The 17,863-nt window shown below is 42.4% G+C and overlaps 1 long non-coding RNA gene across 1 annotated transcript in view; it reads left to right on the plus strand.

The window, feature by feature from the left end:
• Positions 1–17,863, plus strand: part of LOC142118378 (uncharacterized) — a 32,043-nt gene that overhangs the window by 273 nt on the left and 13,907 nt on the right. The window lies entirely within an intron of this gene.

Below are 17,863 nucleotides of genomic sequence, written 5' to 3' on the forward strand. Positions count from 1 at the left end.
ACATCGCAGCCACATTCTCCTGCAGCGTGTATACATCATGGACTAAAAGTATCATTCCAAATTTCAATGGTTTAGGCCATCAATTACTATATATTTAGATTATACTTACAGCTGAAGTGTTGCTGAATCACATAATAATCGTCCGTTTCTGCAAGAAGCTCCTATATGTCAGGAAAAGGAGACAGAACATTTCTTTTTTTTAAAAAAAGTAGTAATAAAAATGATATTAATTAAAAATAACATAGAAAACATTTAGCATAATATATAAATCATATGAAGCCAGAGTACCACTGACACATGCGGGATGGATACCATCTACATGTAGGAGCAGAAATCGACATTCGGCAGAACAGGCAATGTTTTTCCAGTCTTCAAATGTCCAGTTTTGGTGAGCCTGTGCCGCTGTAGTCCATAGTTTCCTGACGTGTTTGGCCCCCTCCAGACCTTTAGTCACACCCCTCTCCCGGACTACACTTGCCGAAAGTAGGCAAGTATGCTGTAATCTGTGATGTAACTGCATTATAACATTGATGTTTTGCTAAACTGCATTATTACTAGGGATGTGCACCGGCGACTTTTGAGGTCTCGTGTTTTGTGTTTTGGATCCGGATTTTCGTTATTTTTGGGGTTCGGATTTATCTCGCAAAACACTTGACGAAAGGTCTTGGTTCGGATTTAAGGTTTTGGATTCGGATTTTTTTTGAAAAAAACATAAAAAGTTTAAAAATCAAGTTTTTGGGCTTATTTTCACTCCTAGGCTATTATTAACCTCAATAACATTCAATAACAAGCATTTCCACTAATTTACAGTGTATTCTGAACACCTCACAATATAGTTATTAGTCCAAAACGTTGCAACAAGCTATCTTTCTGGACTGCGTAGAGGAGTGGGTCACCACAATATATATTAAAAACCCTGAACTTTTATGATTCGCACCAATAAATGTACCTGGACTGCGTAGAGGAGTGGGTCACCACAATATATTAAAAACCCTGAACTTTTATGAATCGCACCAATAAATGTACCTGGACTGCGTAGAGGAGTGGGTCACCACAATATATATTAAAAACCCTGAACTTTTATGAATCGCACCAATAAATGTACCTGGACTGCGTAGAGGAGTGGGTCACCACAATATATTAAAAACCCTGAACTTTTATGAATCGCACCAATAAATGTACCTGGACTGCGTAGAGGAGTGGGTCACCACAATATATTAAAAACCCTGAACTTTTATGATTCGCACCAATAAATGTATCTGGACTGCGTAGAGGAGTGGGCACTGGGCACCACAATAAAATATATAAAAAACCTTCAACAGGTCTGCATTACACTACACATACGGCTGCTCCTCCATCCTCTCCATCATATACATGTTGGAGTTTTAGCGTGTGACAACCTCTTGTTTTTGATAATGTCAGTGCATTTTGAATATTTTTCAATTTGCCCCACACCACTGAATGTACTTTATCTATGAAACGCATCTATCTATCTTGACTGCGTAGTGTGTTGGCCCGGTACACAATTTGGTACCGAGGCCACAATATAATTAAAAAACCCTCCACGTGTCAGAATTCCACCAAACAAGTATCTGGACTGCGTAGTGGGGTGGCCCCGGTACCCAATTTGATACCGGGGCCACAATACCTCCTCCAAACATGGTACAGACAATTCGTCATTGAGATCCCATCAAGTATGTTAAAGACAGACAGGGTCCAAGTGTTATTGGTTGACTTTGTAAACCAAAAAACTGTCCCTGTTGCACATAGTCGTGCAATGAAGACTGACTTTTTCATTTAAAGGCACCATCTTTCAAGTGTAGTGTTTGTAAGTCTAAGTCATATTATACTTTTGGTAAAATTGGTTTATTTTGTTCCTCTTTATGGTAATTAGTAATAGAATTAAAGTATTAAATAGAATTAAAGTATGAAATAGAATTAAAGTATTAAATAGAATTAAAGTATGAAATAGAATTAAAGTATTAAATAGAATTAAAGTATGAAATAGAGTGGTATAGAGTTGTAGTGTGGTATAGATAGAGTGGTCCCCACAATATAATAATAAAACCCTCAACTGGTCTGAATTCCACCAAACAAGTATCTGGACTGCGTAGTGTGGTGGCCCCGGTACACAATTTGGTACCGAGGCCACAATATAATTAAAAAATTGGGCATCAACTGTCACCGTTGTTTAATATCTGATACACCTAAATATGGACTGCACAGTGGAGTGGCCCCGGTAGTAAATTTGGTGCCGGGGCCACAATACCTCCTCCAACTTCCAAGTGTAGTGTTTATAAAGACAGACAGCGTCGAAGTGTTATCAGTTGGCTTTCTTAACCCTAAAATTGTCCCTGTTGCAAATATTCGTGCAATGGACAGTTACTTTTTTATTGAAAGACTCAAGCTTTCAAGTGTAGTGTTTATAAAATATAAACAACAATACAGTAGTTTTAGAGCACGTCAAAAACTCTTGTTTTAAATTATGACACGGCATTTTACTTTTGGTTTAATTTCTTGAATTTTTTAAAATTTGGTTTTACTTTTTGAACATGGCAAACGACTGTTGATTGGTCATATAATGCCAAAAAAAAAGTTCCAAGATGGAATTGTCCTTGGGCCCTCACACCCACCCTGTTGTTGAAATAGGACATGCACACTTTAACAAACCAATCATTTCAGCGACAGGGCCTACCAAACAACTTTGACTGAAATGATTGGTTTGTTTGGGCCCCCACACCAAAAAAGCTATTCATCTCTCCCTGTACAGACTAAACAGGCTCTACTGAGGCAAGATGTCGTCCTCATCCTCAACCTCTGATTCCTCTCCCCCTACAGTGTGTACTTCCTCCTCATCACACATTATCAATTCGTCCCCGCTGGACTCCACAACCACAGGTCCCTCTGTAGTATCTGGAGGGCAGTGCTGTACTTCATTGAGGAATTGATTATTCATTTTTATAAACATCATTTTTTCAACGTTGTGAGGAAGCAACCTCCTTCGCCGCTCACTGACCAGGTTCCCCGCTGCACTAAAAACTCTTTCCGAGTACACACTGGAGGGGGGACAACTCAGGTAAAATAGAGCCAGTTTGTACAGGGGCTTCCAAACTGCCTTTTTTTCCTGCCAGTAACAATATGGACTGTCTGACATGTCTACTTGGATGGTGTCAGCAAAGTAATCATCCACAATTTTTTCTATTGTGACAGCATCCAATGCAGCGAGAGTAGACATGTCTGCAATGGTTGGCAGGTCCTTCAGTCCGGACCAGATGTTATCAGCATCCCCGCCAGTGCCTCTTTTGGGAAAACTGAGCTTTTTCCTCGCAGCCATAGATGTGGAAGAAAATGAGGGTGGAGCTGTTGGCATGTCACGGTCCTCTTCAGAGGACAATCTCCTGACCAGCAGGTCTTTGCACCGCTGTAGACTTGTGTCCGCCGGAAACAGAGACACAACATACGCTTTAAACCGAGGATCGAGCACGGTGGCCAGAATGTATTCCTCTGACTTTAAAAGAGTGACTACCCTCGGATCCTGGCAAAGCGTACGAAGGGCTACATCCACAAGAGCTACATGCTTGGTGTAATCGCAATGGCTTACCAGCTCCTCCCTCACTTTCTCCAGCTGCTTCTGCAACAGCCTGATCAGGGGAATGACCTGACTCAAGCTGGCAGTGTCAGAACTGACTTCTCGTGTGGCAAGTTCAAATGGCTGCAGAACCTTGCACAACACGGAAATCAGTCTCCACTGCGCTTGACTGAGGCGCATCCCCACTCCTTTGCCTATGTCGTAGGTGGCTGTGTAGGCCTGAATGGCCTTTTGCTGCTCCTCCATCCTCTGCAGCATATAGAGGGTGGAGTTCCAGCGCGTCACAACCTCTTGTTTGAGGTGATGGCAGGGCAGGTTCATGCTTTTTTGATGTGCCTCTAGTCTGCGGTAGGCACTGGCTGAATGCCGAAAGTGTCCAGCAATTTTGCGCGCCACCGCAAGCATCTCCTGCACACCCCTGTCACTCTTGAGGTAATGCTGCACCACCAAATTAATGGTGTGGGCAAAACATGGGACGTGCTGGAAATTGCCCATATTTAATGCCCGCACAATGTTACTGGCATTGTCTGACACCACAAATCCCCATGAGAGTCTAAGTGGGGTAAGCCACTGGGAGATAATTTCCCTCATTTTCTCTAATATGTTGTCAGCGTTGTGCCTCTTATTAAAGCCTGTAATGCACAATGTTGCCTGCCTTTGCATGAGCAGCCATTTTGTAGATGCTGCTACTGATGCAGCTGTTGCTGTTGCTGCGGAAGGGGATGCATCTACCCAGTGGGCTGTCACAGTCATATAGTCCTTCGTTTGCCCAGAACCACTTGTCCACATGTCCGTGGTTAAGTGGACAGTGGGTACAACCGCATTTTTAAGAGCACTGAGGACACTTGATCGTACTTCTCTGTACATTTTTGGTATCGCCTGCCTAGTGAAGTGGAATTTCGAGGGGATTTGGTACCGGGGACACAATACCTCCATCAACCCTCTAAATCCCACTCCACTGATGGCGGACACCGGGCGCACGTCTAACACCAACATTGCAGTTACAGCCGCAGTTATACGCTTTGCAATAGGGTGACTACTATCGTATTTTGTGGTCATGGCAAACAACTGTTGGACGGTCAATTGTTTTGTGAAAGACTTAGCGGTCTTACGACTTCCCCTCTGGGAAGATGACCGACTAACAGCAGCAACAGCAGCAGTGGCAGTAGTAGGCGTACCGCTGCAGGATTCCTCGGATGAATCCCGTATTGAGGAGGACTCAGTCTGGCTGCTGACTTGGGCTGCAGGACTGAATCTGATGGAGATTGTGGAGGAAGTTGACGAGGAGGGTGTTGCTGGTGTGTATCCAACTGGACCACGGGATTTAGGTGTCCCTGTACCGATGAGGGTCCTAGCCCCAGTTCCTGAACTAACCACTGAACTATGAAGGTTATTCAGGTGACGTATAAGGGAGGATGTTCCTAGGTGGGCAAGATCCTTACCCCTGCTTATTTGAGCTTTACATAAGCTACATATGGCCATACATTGGTTGTCTGGATTTGGATAAAAATAACTCCAGACCGAAGAGGTGCATTTTTTGGTCTTCTGACCAGGCATGACGATGGGCTTTTTCATCCCATGGACATCAGCTGTTTTCCCCCCTGGTGCCTCATTTACAATAACCACATCACCATCCTCATCATCAAGTTCCTCCACAGCGCCAGCTACATCATCAATAGCCTCCTCCCGAGCCACCTCTTCCCGTACAGTGATGGGAAGGTCAGGCTTCACAACCACCAACATCCTTGGACTCGCCTTGTGGATTTGTGATAATTTCTCTTTAGAAGGCAGAGTTGTTTGCTGTTTTGTTGCTGACAGCATAACTCTCTTCAATTTTTTGTAGGGGGGGGGAGGAGGAGGAGGGCTAAGATCCGTGGGTGAAGCTGAACCACTAGTCATGAACACGGGCCAGGGCCTAAGCCGTTCCTTGCCACTCCGTGTCGAAAATGGCATATTGGCAACTTTACGTTTCTCCTCAGATGATTTTAAGTTTCTCTTTTTGCTACTTTTTCTTAACTTGGGCTTTTTGGATTTTACATGCCCGGTACTACGAGATTGGGCATCGGGCTTGGAAGACGACGTTGATGGCATTTCATCGTCTATGTCATGACTAGTGGCAGCAGCTTCAGCATTAGGAGGAAGTGGGTCTTGATCTTTCCCTACTTTATCCTCCAAATTTTTGGTCTCCATTATATGTAGCAGAAGATACTGCAGAATGTGTGAACTTGGTAATATTGCAGTACCAGTGGACTTATACTGCTGGATTGGTTTTGCAAATTTGGTTATAATTATTATATTTATTTTATTTTTTTTTACTTTTTTATTTTTTTTTACTTTTTTTTATTTTTTAAAAACTTGGGAATAATGGGGAAATAACTATGCCCTTAGAAGAACAGAGCACAGGACACAGCACCACTGGACTGAACAGGACACGGCACAGGACCCAGCAGCACTACGGACCTCAGCAGGACAGAGCACAGGACACAGCACCACTGGACTGATACTGCAGAATGTGTGAACTTTGTAATATTGCAGTACCAATGGACTTATACTGCTGGATTGGTTTTGCAAATTTGGTTATAATTATTATATTTATTTATTTTTTTTTTACTTTTTTATTTTTTTTTACTTTTTTTTATTTTTTAAAAACTTGGGAATAATGGGGAAATAACTTTGCCCTTAGAAGCACAGAGCACAGGACACAGCACCACTGGACTGAACAGGACACGGCACAGGACCCAGCAGCACTACGGAACTCAGCAGGACAGAGCACAGGACACAGCACCACTGGACTGAACAGGACACAGCACAGGACCCAGCAGCACCACTGACCTCAGAAGGACAGAGCACAGCACACAGCACCACTGGACTGATACTGCAGAACACAGCACAGCACAGCACAGCACAGCACAGCACAGCACAGCATAGCACAGCACAGCACAGAACTAAACAGCACAGCACGAGATCTACCAGGACAGAGGACCACCTAACACACCCTCCCTCTACCCTGATCAATGCCCGAGTGAAGATGGCGGCGACTAGCGGGGAATTTATAGGATCCGAGTATCGCGAGATCCGACAACGGGATTATAAGTCAGTGCCTCAGTTTCACATTTGAATTTGGCGCCAATACCCGGATCTGTCTCGGATCCGACTCGGATCCGCAACGTTCGGGTGGGCTCGGATTTCATAAATCCGAGTGCGCTCATCCCTAATTATTACAGGTGTAATACGCAGCTTACTGTGTTTTCCCCTCCAAGATCCACATTATTTTCTGGGTAGAAAATATACTGAAAAGTTAATGTCCTCTGAATATTTTTATAAATACTCCCATCCTCTCGCTGGTCAATTTCTTGCCCATTTCTTTTCCAATTCTTGGTCCCTGTCCTGATATAATGATATTTATTAAAGATTGGGGGGTACATAGGGGGAGGCAAACTGGGGCAGCTGTCGCAGGCAGCAATATTTAGGGGCAATAGAACAAAAACTATTATTATTTTCAAAATGCCAACTTTCTTGGTGCAGATATAAAATATAAATGGTATTTACTTTGGTAGCTCTAATAATCTAATAATGCTTAAAATGAAAATATTTGTCTTTTATAATGTACACAAATCATATACAAATGTTTATGGTAGATGTCTTTCTTAACATTAATGAATTAATTTAACACAGGGAACCGCAGTTGGGGGCAGACTATTCTGTAGCAGGTGAAATGGGTGTCGGATGGTTTGTGAAAATGTGAATTAGTTAAATATACTATATTTTAGTTTCCAGCCATCACCTCTTGATTTACAATGGGCAAATTGAAGATTCGGCGGCACAAATGCAGCTCTGGAACCGCAGTGGTTTTTACAGCTGCAGTCTCAGTTAATGTTATAGGTTTGCAGGGCAGAATGGTCACAGTTATAGAGGAATTGACATCTGCACACAACGGGGAGGCGTTTGGTGGAGTCAGGGCGTTCTGTTCCTGGCGCGTCACAGAGTAGGTACACCGATGCACCTCATTTTGCAGAGCAGCGCATGAACGAGATTTGAAATGATTGTAATGAGGTGTGTCCCTTGCCAGGTGCGGCCTTTCCCACTCTGCAAATGAATTTTAATTTTACACCAGCTCAGAACTGGGAGTACTCAGCCGTCCGCACTAGTATTCGGAACTTAAACTAGCCCCCTAGTTGGAGCAAGAGATACATCAGTAAACCAGCGTACTTCTGTGTGCACCTGAGTTTGTCTTGGACATGACTGTACGAGAACACCCTTACTGTATATTGCCTACGTGTGTTCGCCCATTCCCCACCCTGTTCACTCCCCTAAATCGGTGGCTGTAGTAAGTGTCTTTGCACTCATAGGTGACTTGGACGTGGCTGCGTTCAATTGCATACCGTCCGGGTCTGGGCAAGCGCAGGGTATTTTCTGCTGACGATAGCACCCATTTGCGGGATACGTTCCTTAATGACTCAAACCTAAGGTGTGCATTGAATGAGGCATCTGATTGGACCTGAATCACAGCTATCAATTTAGATGCTTCATTTTTATCCACATTACTGACCATAGGAGATGGAATACCCTGGACAACTGCATTCCTCTGTACTGAAAACAGTCTTCCTTCCCAAGCTTCACTTCCACAACCCAAGTCCCCTGGAATCTGCCATAATCCACAGACTAGACTAGCTTTAGAGAGTCGCAGACATATGCTCACATTGAAACAGTGTAATAGTCACAAACAGTCTGGGGTATCTGCAGTATGCATGACCAGTATCCTTGAAGAAGAGGGGCAAGTGCAGCATTTGGAGGGGGGATTTGAAATGTAAATGGTGTCGTAAAATGATCACAGGGGAAAACACATGATATTCATTTTTCCTATTTTGTCATCTCTTTTTGCCTATTAAAAGTATTTACCACTTTGAGATTTTTACACATTTTACTTTCTAACATCATAGAATCATAATGGATTTATCCCAGAACCCCTCCCACTGATAAAAACATAACAGTCCACAATGCCAAAACAAAATAGCTAAACATTTTTCTTAAGTAATTACAAATATAAAACAGACAACGATTGCTTGAGTATTTTGCCCAAGTAAACCCTGCTGTAATTAGTTGTCTTCAGAGGTCACATAAGTAATTGGACCCCACCTGTGTACAATTAGTGTTTCACGTAATCTGAAAATAAACACACGTGTCTGTGAGAGGTCTTAAAGTTGGTCAAAGCTTCATCATGAAGTTCAAAGAAAATTCAAATAGAACATGTTAATGATCAGCACTGGTCAGAAGAAGGTTATAATGATATTTCCAAACTGTTTACCATCCCCCAGAGCACTATCACATCCATCATAAAGAAATTAAGATAATGTGGCACAACTGTGAATTTGTCTAGAACAAAACTGAATATCCCTCCGAGAAGGGCACTTGTCAGGGTACCCACCAAGAGGAGCCTGGCAGCTCTGTCAGTTTAGCTTTCCATTGCAGAGTTGATAGAAACTATCCATTGGACAACAGTAGCCTGCCTACATGAAATCTTGCCTAGAATTTGTCTGAAAGCATGGGGAAGATCTTTATACGAAGTGGAGAAAGATTATCTGTCCTGATGAGACCAAGATTGAACGTTTGGCTTCAATGCTAAGCAGAAATCTAACGCAGCACGTGATTCCAAAAGAACGATCCTTACATTGAATCATGCTGGTGGTATAATGTTATGGGATTTTTCCTCTGCATCAAGGACTGGAAAACTTGATAAAATCGAGGGCAAAATGAGTGGACTAAGATGTAGCCAAATCTTGCAGGAAAACCTGCTGCAGTCAACAGCCGGTCAGTGAGCCGAAGCGTACAGCAAATGCCACATTGCAGTGGCTTAAATACAGAGCAAATCATTGATCCAGAGTAGCCCGGTCAAAGCTAAGTCACATTCCCAATCTGTGGAATGGTTTGAAAATTCCCCACCAAGGGTCCTCTTGTAACTGAAAATGAAAAAGCAGAATTGGCGAAAATTGCAGTTTCTTGGTGTGCAAAGCAGGTAGAAGATTGCCCAAATATACTCACGGCTTTAATTCCTGCTAAATGAGTTTCTACCAAGTATAAAAATAAGGGTGTGAAGATATATGCAACCAGTCTTTTTTTTTTGCAATTATTTAAACTAAAGCTTTAGAGATGTATTTTATATTTGTCAAATGTATTTAGATCGGTGTTAAGAATTACCATATAAATTCATTTTGATTACATAATATAAGAGAAGAAAATAAAATAAAATGGGAAGAGTGGGGGAGGGGGTGAACACTTTTATATAACACTGTATATAACAGACACACATGGATGGTATATATGGGTCCTGATTAGTATAATTTACAAATAGCATTATAAAATAAATATACAATTTTCACTCTGCATCTTTTGAACAATGTTTCATGATTTGGGGGGATTTCGATCATCTGTAATAACTAGAGATGGTCACTGACCCCCGTGTTTTGGTTTTGGATTCGGTTTTGGATCTGGATTACCGTTGTGTTTTGGTTTTGGTTTTGGTTTTGCAAAACCGCCATTGCGTGTTTTGGTTTTGGTTTTGGTTTTGTTTGGTTTTGTTTTGCAATTTGTTATAAAAATTACATTTATTGGTGCTAAAATAACATAATTTAGGTATTATTTTGTAGCTACATTATTATTAACCTCAGTAACACTAATTTCCAGTCATTTTTTATTCAATTTTGAACACCTCCTATGTCACAATATGATTTTCATACACTTGAAAAGAAAAATTGCTGCAGTTCTTGCCAGTGATAACAAAAAGGCCATTGTCATGCCTGGGCATAAGACCAAAAATCCACTCTTAAGTGTGGAATTATTTTTACACGAATCCTGGCAAGAGTTGTCTATCCATTTGTAGCATTTTGAAAGCCACACTCAGTAGAGGTAGGGACCTTAACCATCTGGGATCCTCATCCATGTTTCGTCATTTTTCAGCGAGTTATTGGAAAACTGTTGGGAAAATCAGAAACTTCGGTTAAAAAAAAAATAACAACAAGCATTCCAGCATAATCTACCTCCCTTCTCTCATCTACATCCCAGCACCTGCAGTCTTCCCCCCCAACAATTGGCAGTTAAACAATCCTCTGCAAGAGGAAGCAAGAATGAAACCTGTCACCCAGTCGCAAAGCGGATCACAGACGCCCTGGGTACTATGCTAGTGTTAGATCTGCGTCCAATGTTCACTATTAATACAGTTGGTTTAAGACATTTAATTGAGGTGTTATGTCCCTGTTAGCAAATGTCATCACTATACCATTTTACTAGAAAAGCTAATTCTCTCCTGTACCGAAAGTTTACTAAAAATGTCATTATTGGGTGACAAAATGGTATTCTACCCACTGTACACTTAACCACAGATATGTGTACAAGCGTAACTGGGCAAACAAAATATTATATGATTGTGAAAGCCCACTGGGTTGGTCATTCGCCTTCCCCAGCATGGACAGCAGCAGCATGTACCCAGGTACATCACATTTTTGAGAAGTAGGCTACTCTGTGTATCAGCAGCTTCACTAAGAGGCATACAGCTGACAAACTGTTCCAAAAACTAAGGGATGTCATTGAAAGATGGCTAATCCTGCTTGGAGTCTCCTGAGGATATGTCATTTCTGATTACGACCCCAATATTGGTCCAGCATTACAGCGGGGCTGAATTCCATCACATTTCCTGTTTTGCACACACTATCAACTTGGTGTTACAGAACTTTTGAAAAATGACATGCAGGAGATGCTGTTTGTGTCCATAAACATTTAGGGTCAATTTGTGGTTTCTGCAACAGCATGTAGGAGAATACAGCAGCTGCAAGAAGATTAGCATTTGAGGGGAATATACTTTAGTCCAGCGAAGTAGTTACCTGTGAAGAAAGTGCAGACACGGTTAGCTTGAGTCAAGTGATTGCCTTAATAATAGATTTTGAAAAGGTGCTACATAAAATTATAGTGTGCAATAAAACAAAGTAAATGTGCTAACTATATTTTAATTGTAGATGAAATACTTAATTTTCTTTGCAAGGATCCCAGACTTATCAACATCTTGTTGGGACGTCTTCTCCTTCAGTTTCTCTGGCAACTGCTTGTAGTAAAAGAAATTGCTTTCCCAAGACACCCAGTGGTGATGCAGATGAGTCCGCTAAACATTTTGATATTTGCTGTGCTGTAAAAGAATTGCCCAAAAACCGTGACAGCTCTGCCCTAAAATCAACTAGTCATTCCCTTTGGAAGGCCATTATCAGCAATTACATCATACTACACAGACTTCTATGATATTGGGATATTGGGATGAATTAGTATTGTTGGAGGAAGATTATCACTAAACCCTGCCACCTCTCCAGTTTCGCAGTGAGCTATGGTACAATAAAATGTAACTGCAGATTTAGACCAAGACTGTCAGCCCTATTATTTCTATTTCAGCAATTACAATTAGCAATGGAGCAATGGAGCTCTTCTCTTTGGGTGTTACCTATATAACGCAGCACAATTTGCCTGCAAATTCTACAGACAAGCCTGCTTGTCTTCCTCTCCATCAATGACTCTTAGCAATTGAGCACTCGTCTTTGGGTGTATATTACACCCAAACATTATTAGTGAAAATTATGAAAAATACAGTTTAATCCCTGATAGGCCCTCCACCATCCTTTGCATGTTAATAGTAGGATTGGTTGGAATTATGGTCAAGGTCACACATTTTTTTGACAAATCCTTCAAACCAGCCCAGATGTCAAACTGTTGTGGTCTGCCCCCTGCGTCATCCCTGCTTGTGTTTGGAAAGTGCATATTGGTGCCAGAACCTCACATGCCAGAACTGCTCCCACTGGTGCCACACTGCTGCAGGACTTACACAATCAACCGCATCCTCATCGTCGGATACCCAAATCTCCCCCACATCCTCTTCTAAAGACAAAGTGTCATCCTCACTTGGTGTATCACCGGCTACACTCGGGCTGTTCAGGCACATATCAGCAGAACTGCTGAAAGGGCCCTTCTTTATGGGTAGACTAACAGAATGGTCACGATTAGACATCCCACTGTTGGATGGACTCTCCACAGGGATTGTTGTCATTTGTGAATCAGAGCAAATATTCTCCTGTAATGCCTCACTGTTATCTTGCAGCTCGGCTTTGACGCGTAACAGTAGTTGTGCACCAATTGTAGGCTGGGTAACTTTTTGGGATCTGCCACTAATAGCCAAAGGTGAAGGCCTCATTCTCTCTTTGCCACTGCGTGTGTAGAATGGCATGCTTGCAATTTTTTTTTTATCGTCACTTAACTTTTGCTCAGTTACACTGCTTTTTCGCTTCAATACAGTAAATTTTTTTTTGGTTTTTGTTTTTTGCACTAATTTGAAAACACTCTGTTGTTTGACATCGCCTTGGCCAGATGACGTACTGGGAACACTAACATCAGGACTGGTGACAGAACCTGGTTGCTCATTTAGATCATATGTGGACTGCTTTGAATCCATTGCGTAGATACTGCTGACAGATATGACTTTTGACAGCCAGAAATATTAATGCACAATTAGGGAGGACACCCCAAAAACACTGAGGAGTGCTAAAATTTATTGAGTAGATACTGCTGACAGATATGACTTTTGACAGCCAGAAATATTAATGCACAATTAGAGAGGACACCCCAAAAACACTGAGGAGTCCTTAAAATTATTGAGTAGATACTGCTGACAGATATGACTTTTGACAGCCAGAAATATTAATGCACAATTAGAGAGGACACCCCAAAAACACTGAGGAGTGCTAACATTTATTGAGTAGATACTGCTGACAGATATGACTTTTGACAGCCAGAAATATTAATGCACAATTAGGGAGGACACCCCAAAAACACTGAGGAGTGCTAAAATTTATTGAGTAGATACTGCTGACAGATATGACTTTTGACAGCCAGAAATATTAATGCACAATTAGAGAGGACACCCCAAAAACACTGAGGAGTGCTAACATTTATTGAGTAGATACTGCTGACAGATATGACTTTTGACAGCCAGAAATATTAATGCACAATTAGAGAGGACACCCCAAAAACACTGAGGAGTGCTAACATTTATTGAGTAGATACTGCTGACAGATATGACTTTTGACAGCCAGAAATATTAATGCACAATTAGGGAGGACACCCCAAAAACACTGAGGAGTGCTAAAATTTATTGAGTAGATACTGCTGACAGATATGACTTTTGACAGCCAGAAATATTAATGCACAATTAGAGAGGACACCCCAAAAACACTGAGGAGTCCTTAAAATTATTGAGTAGATACTGCTGACAGATATGACTTTTGACAGCCAGAAATATTAATGCACAATTAGAGAGGACACCCCAAAAACACTGAGGAGTGCTAACATTTATTGAGTAGATACTGCTGACAGATATGACTTTTGACAGCCAGAAATATTAATGCACAATTAGGGAGGACACCCCAAAAACACTGAGGAGTGCTAAAATTTATTGAGTAGATACTGCTGACAGATATGACTTTTGACAGCCAGAAATATTAATGCACAATTAGAGAGGACACCCCAAAAACACTGAGGAGTGCTAACATTTATTGAGTAGATACTGCTGACAGATATGACTTTTGACAGCCAGAAATATTAATGCACAATTAGAGAGGACACCCCAAAAACACTGAGGAGTGCTAACATTTATTGAGTAGATACTGCTGACAGATATGACTTTTGACAGCCAGAAATATTAATGCACAATTAGGGAGGACACCCCAAAAACACTGAGGAGTGCTAAAATTTATTGAGTAGATACTGCTGACAGATATGACTTTTGACAGCCAGAAATATTAATGCACAATTAGAGAGGACACCCCAAAAACACTGAGGAGTGCTTAAAATTATTGAGTAGATACTGCTGACAGATATGACTTTTGACAGCCAGAAATATTAATGCACAATTAGAGAGGACACCCCAAAAACACTGATGAGTGCTTAAAATTATTGAGTAGATACTGCTGACAGATATGACTTTTGACAGCCAGAAATATTAATGCACAATTAGAGAGGACACCCCAAAAACACTGAGGAGTGCTAACATTTATTGAGTAGATACTGCTGACAGATATGACTTTTGACAGCCAGAAATATTAATGCACAATTATGGGGGACAACCCAAAAGCGCTGGGGAGTGCCAAATATGAAGAAAAAATAATAAACCTCTATCCTCCTCTCTGCACTAGCGATTTTGGTTAGAGCAATTGCAAGAACAATATTGTATTCTTTCTCTGTCCCTGCTCTAATTAGCCTATGACTACACCCTGCTCTCTCCCTCTGTCAAATGGCGATGGATTGCTGTGGAGGCGTGTATTTATAAAGTTGAAGTATCGCGAGAACCGAGTCCCGAGATCCGACGACGTCACAATGACGTTCGGCCTCGATTTGGATTCGGAATTGGCGGGAGAGTACCGAGCTGCTCAGCTCGGTACTCGGATACCCAAAGTTCGGGTGGGTTCGGTTCTCGGAGAACCGGACCCGCCCATCTCTAGTAATAACTCCCCAATGAAGAGCAATAAAACGAGTTTGAAATGTTCTTGTTCCACCTCAACTCTCATAGCGCATCGATTTCTGGCCGCAGGAAACGTATAAATAATGTGACAGTAAAAGCTACTTAAATAGAGAAGGTTGGTTCTCCCAGGTTTTGTAAGTTACTCAGTATTGTTAAATCGGAAACATATGAAAAAGGGTCGACGCTTGATGTTCCCCTTTGGAAAGTAGCATGGGTGAAAGAAAACACCTCTTCTCTGGTCAACCACGTTATTAAGTACAGTCCATCGCTAAACAGCGATCTACATTACAATGAATGCACTGGCTAAACATACACTAGGAGGTCTTGATGAAGTTTGATTTCACATGATTGCCCTTTTGTGCATATAATTTACATATAAAACTGTTCTCTCTGTACTGTTAGCCATTATGCAATGTGATATTTTGTTATTATAATTATAACCGGGCTTGTTCATCAAAGGGTTTTTAGCTGACAGGAGTTGAACCCAGTGCGGTTTTCTGCTGCTGCAGCCCATGCATTTCCAGGTTCTACGCACTGTGCAGTCAGACATGCCCCTCTGCCTACCACCGCTATAACACATTGGTTATTTCAGTTACTGACGCCTCCCTGTGAGCTTGAACCATTGCGCTCCGTTCTCTGTAAACTCCAGAGGGGATCAGCACTTTCTGAGATGATCAAACCACCCGGTCTGGCATCAACAATCATTCCACGATCAAATTCACTTGGATCACTTTTCTTCCCCATTTTGGTGTTTGGTCTGAACAACAACTGAACCTTTTCAGCCTGTCTGCATGCTTTTATGATTGTGTTGCTGCCACATGATTGGCTGATTAGATATTTGCATTAACGAGCAGGTACACAGGTGCTTCTTGGCCTTTTGGCTAAGAGTAGGTGTACATGCCCATGGATGCAGTGGGGCTTAAAGACACCCCCCTGTAGGCGATGGGCCGTCACCTGGTCCTCTGGCCAAGAGGCCGGCTGCCTGGAGCCCGAGTTGCTAGATGCCCAAAAATGCATTGTGGAGAAAGAGGCACCTGTGCACAGAGTAAGGCCCTCTGCACCTTTAATTTTCAGGCAGCACCATTTTTTTCGCCATAGCCTGTTGGCCGAGTGCAAGCATCATTTTTATATTTCCGTCCGAAAGGCTGGGGCCTTATGGCACTTATTTATTTATTTATTTATTACACTTGGTACCAAGCACTCTTTTAATTATGTGTCTTTGTTTTTGCCACATTAAGTAGGGGTTTGGGTATAGGATCTTATGGGCGACCCTCTTTCCCCAAGTCATCTGAGGCTCCCTCCTTTTGGAGGGAGCCTTTTATGTCGGTGATATAAAGGGGCCCTCCCTAGCTTCAGCAAAGGAGGGACTGAAGATCTCCCTTTTTTTCCCTCTCTGGGGCCTTTTGGCTTCTACAGGATGGGGAGGCACAGGGCCCTTTCCCTTTTGGAAAGGGTCCAAAGTCCCAATTCCCCAGCACAGTTTGCACTGCACCGGGTGATTCTGAGTCATGTACCTCGGAAATAAAAAAAAATAATAATAAAAAAAGAGTAGGGTGGTATTGGTTCACATTATGAGAGGGGGTCTCCATGCTCATTGCCCCCCCCCACCCCTGCTCTAGTGGGAGCCTGCTTCTAGCTGTAGCGCTGGTTAATGATTGGTGAGAGGAACTTCTTTAAAGAAATGTATATCTATATATTTAATTAGACATTGTAACAATAAATGACAGTATGAAAGAAACAGTACTAGACTCTGGTTCAATGGGTTTATTGCGAGCTCCTGCAGATGTTATGGATCTCCTGTGCGAGCTCCTGAAGATGGTATGGATCTCCTGTGCGAGCTCCTGCAGATGGTATGGATCTCCTGTGCGAGCTCCTGCGGATGGTATGGATCTCCTGTGCGAGCTCCTGAAGATGGTATGGATCTCCTGTGCGAGCTCCTGCAGATGGTATGAATCTCCTGTGTGAGCTCCTGCAGATGGTATGGATCTCCTGTGCGAGCTCCTGCAGATGGTATGGTTCTCCTATGCTGGTGCAGATGTTTTAGAGGGAGGTGCAGAAAGTATAGGGTGCTGGGTCTTCTACCTGGTTGGTCTGACTCACAGGTCCAGTTCTTACCTTAGTCATCTGATACGGTGTAGATGTCCTGCTGCAAGGAAGCAGTGACCAACAGGAGAGGTCGTCACTCTCTATAGAGATCCATACGTCCCAGCTGGAGCTGGAACGAATGGGTCTCTACAGAGAGCGACAACCTCTCCTGTTGGTCACTGCCTCCTTGCAGCAGGACATCTACACCGTATGGACTGGGGGACAAGGAGTAGACCAACCAGGTAGAGGAGCCTGCACCCTTTCTCCTGATGGGACAAGCTATTATATGGGAACTGGGCCCTCAACCTTGATAGCAAGGTAGGGCCTCAGGATTAACTCCATAGTCTCCATCATCCCTCTTGTGCAGCTCCTGCAGTTGGTGGTAACGGTCGCGTATGTCTGCAGGAGCACATAGAAGAGCAGGAGCAGAATGCCAGACAGGAGCAGCAGCTTGCAGGACCAGCGCATGAGATTGCATATGATGTTAAATAGCAATCTGAAAGAAAACTATGTTATAGCGATGAACAGTTGCAATCATTTTGAAATAATAATAGGAGAATAATTTACCTCAGTCCTGCAATGCTGCTCCTTTTCTGCTCTTTTCGTTTTACAGCACTTTTCATCTGCAGTTGCCGCTCCTAAAG

The sequence above is a fragment of the Mixophyes fleayi genome, unplaced genomic scaffold (assembly GCF_038048845.1).
Source record: "Mixophyes fleayi isolate aMixFle1 unplaced genomic scaffold, aMixFle1.hap1 Scaffold_1719, whole genome shotgun sequence".
In the NCBI taxonomy this organism is placed as follows: Eukaryota; Metazoa; Chordata; class Amphibia; order Anura; family Limnodynastidae; genus Mixophyes; species Mixophyes fleayi.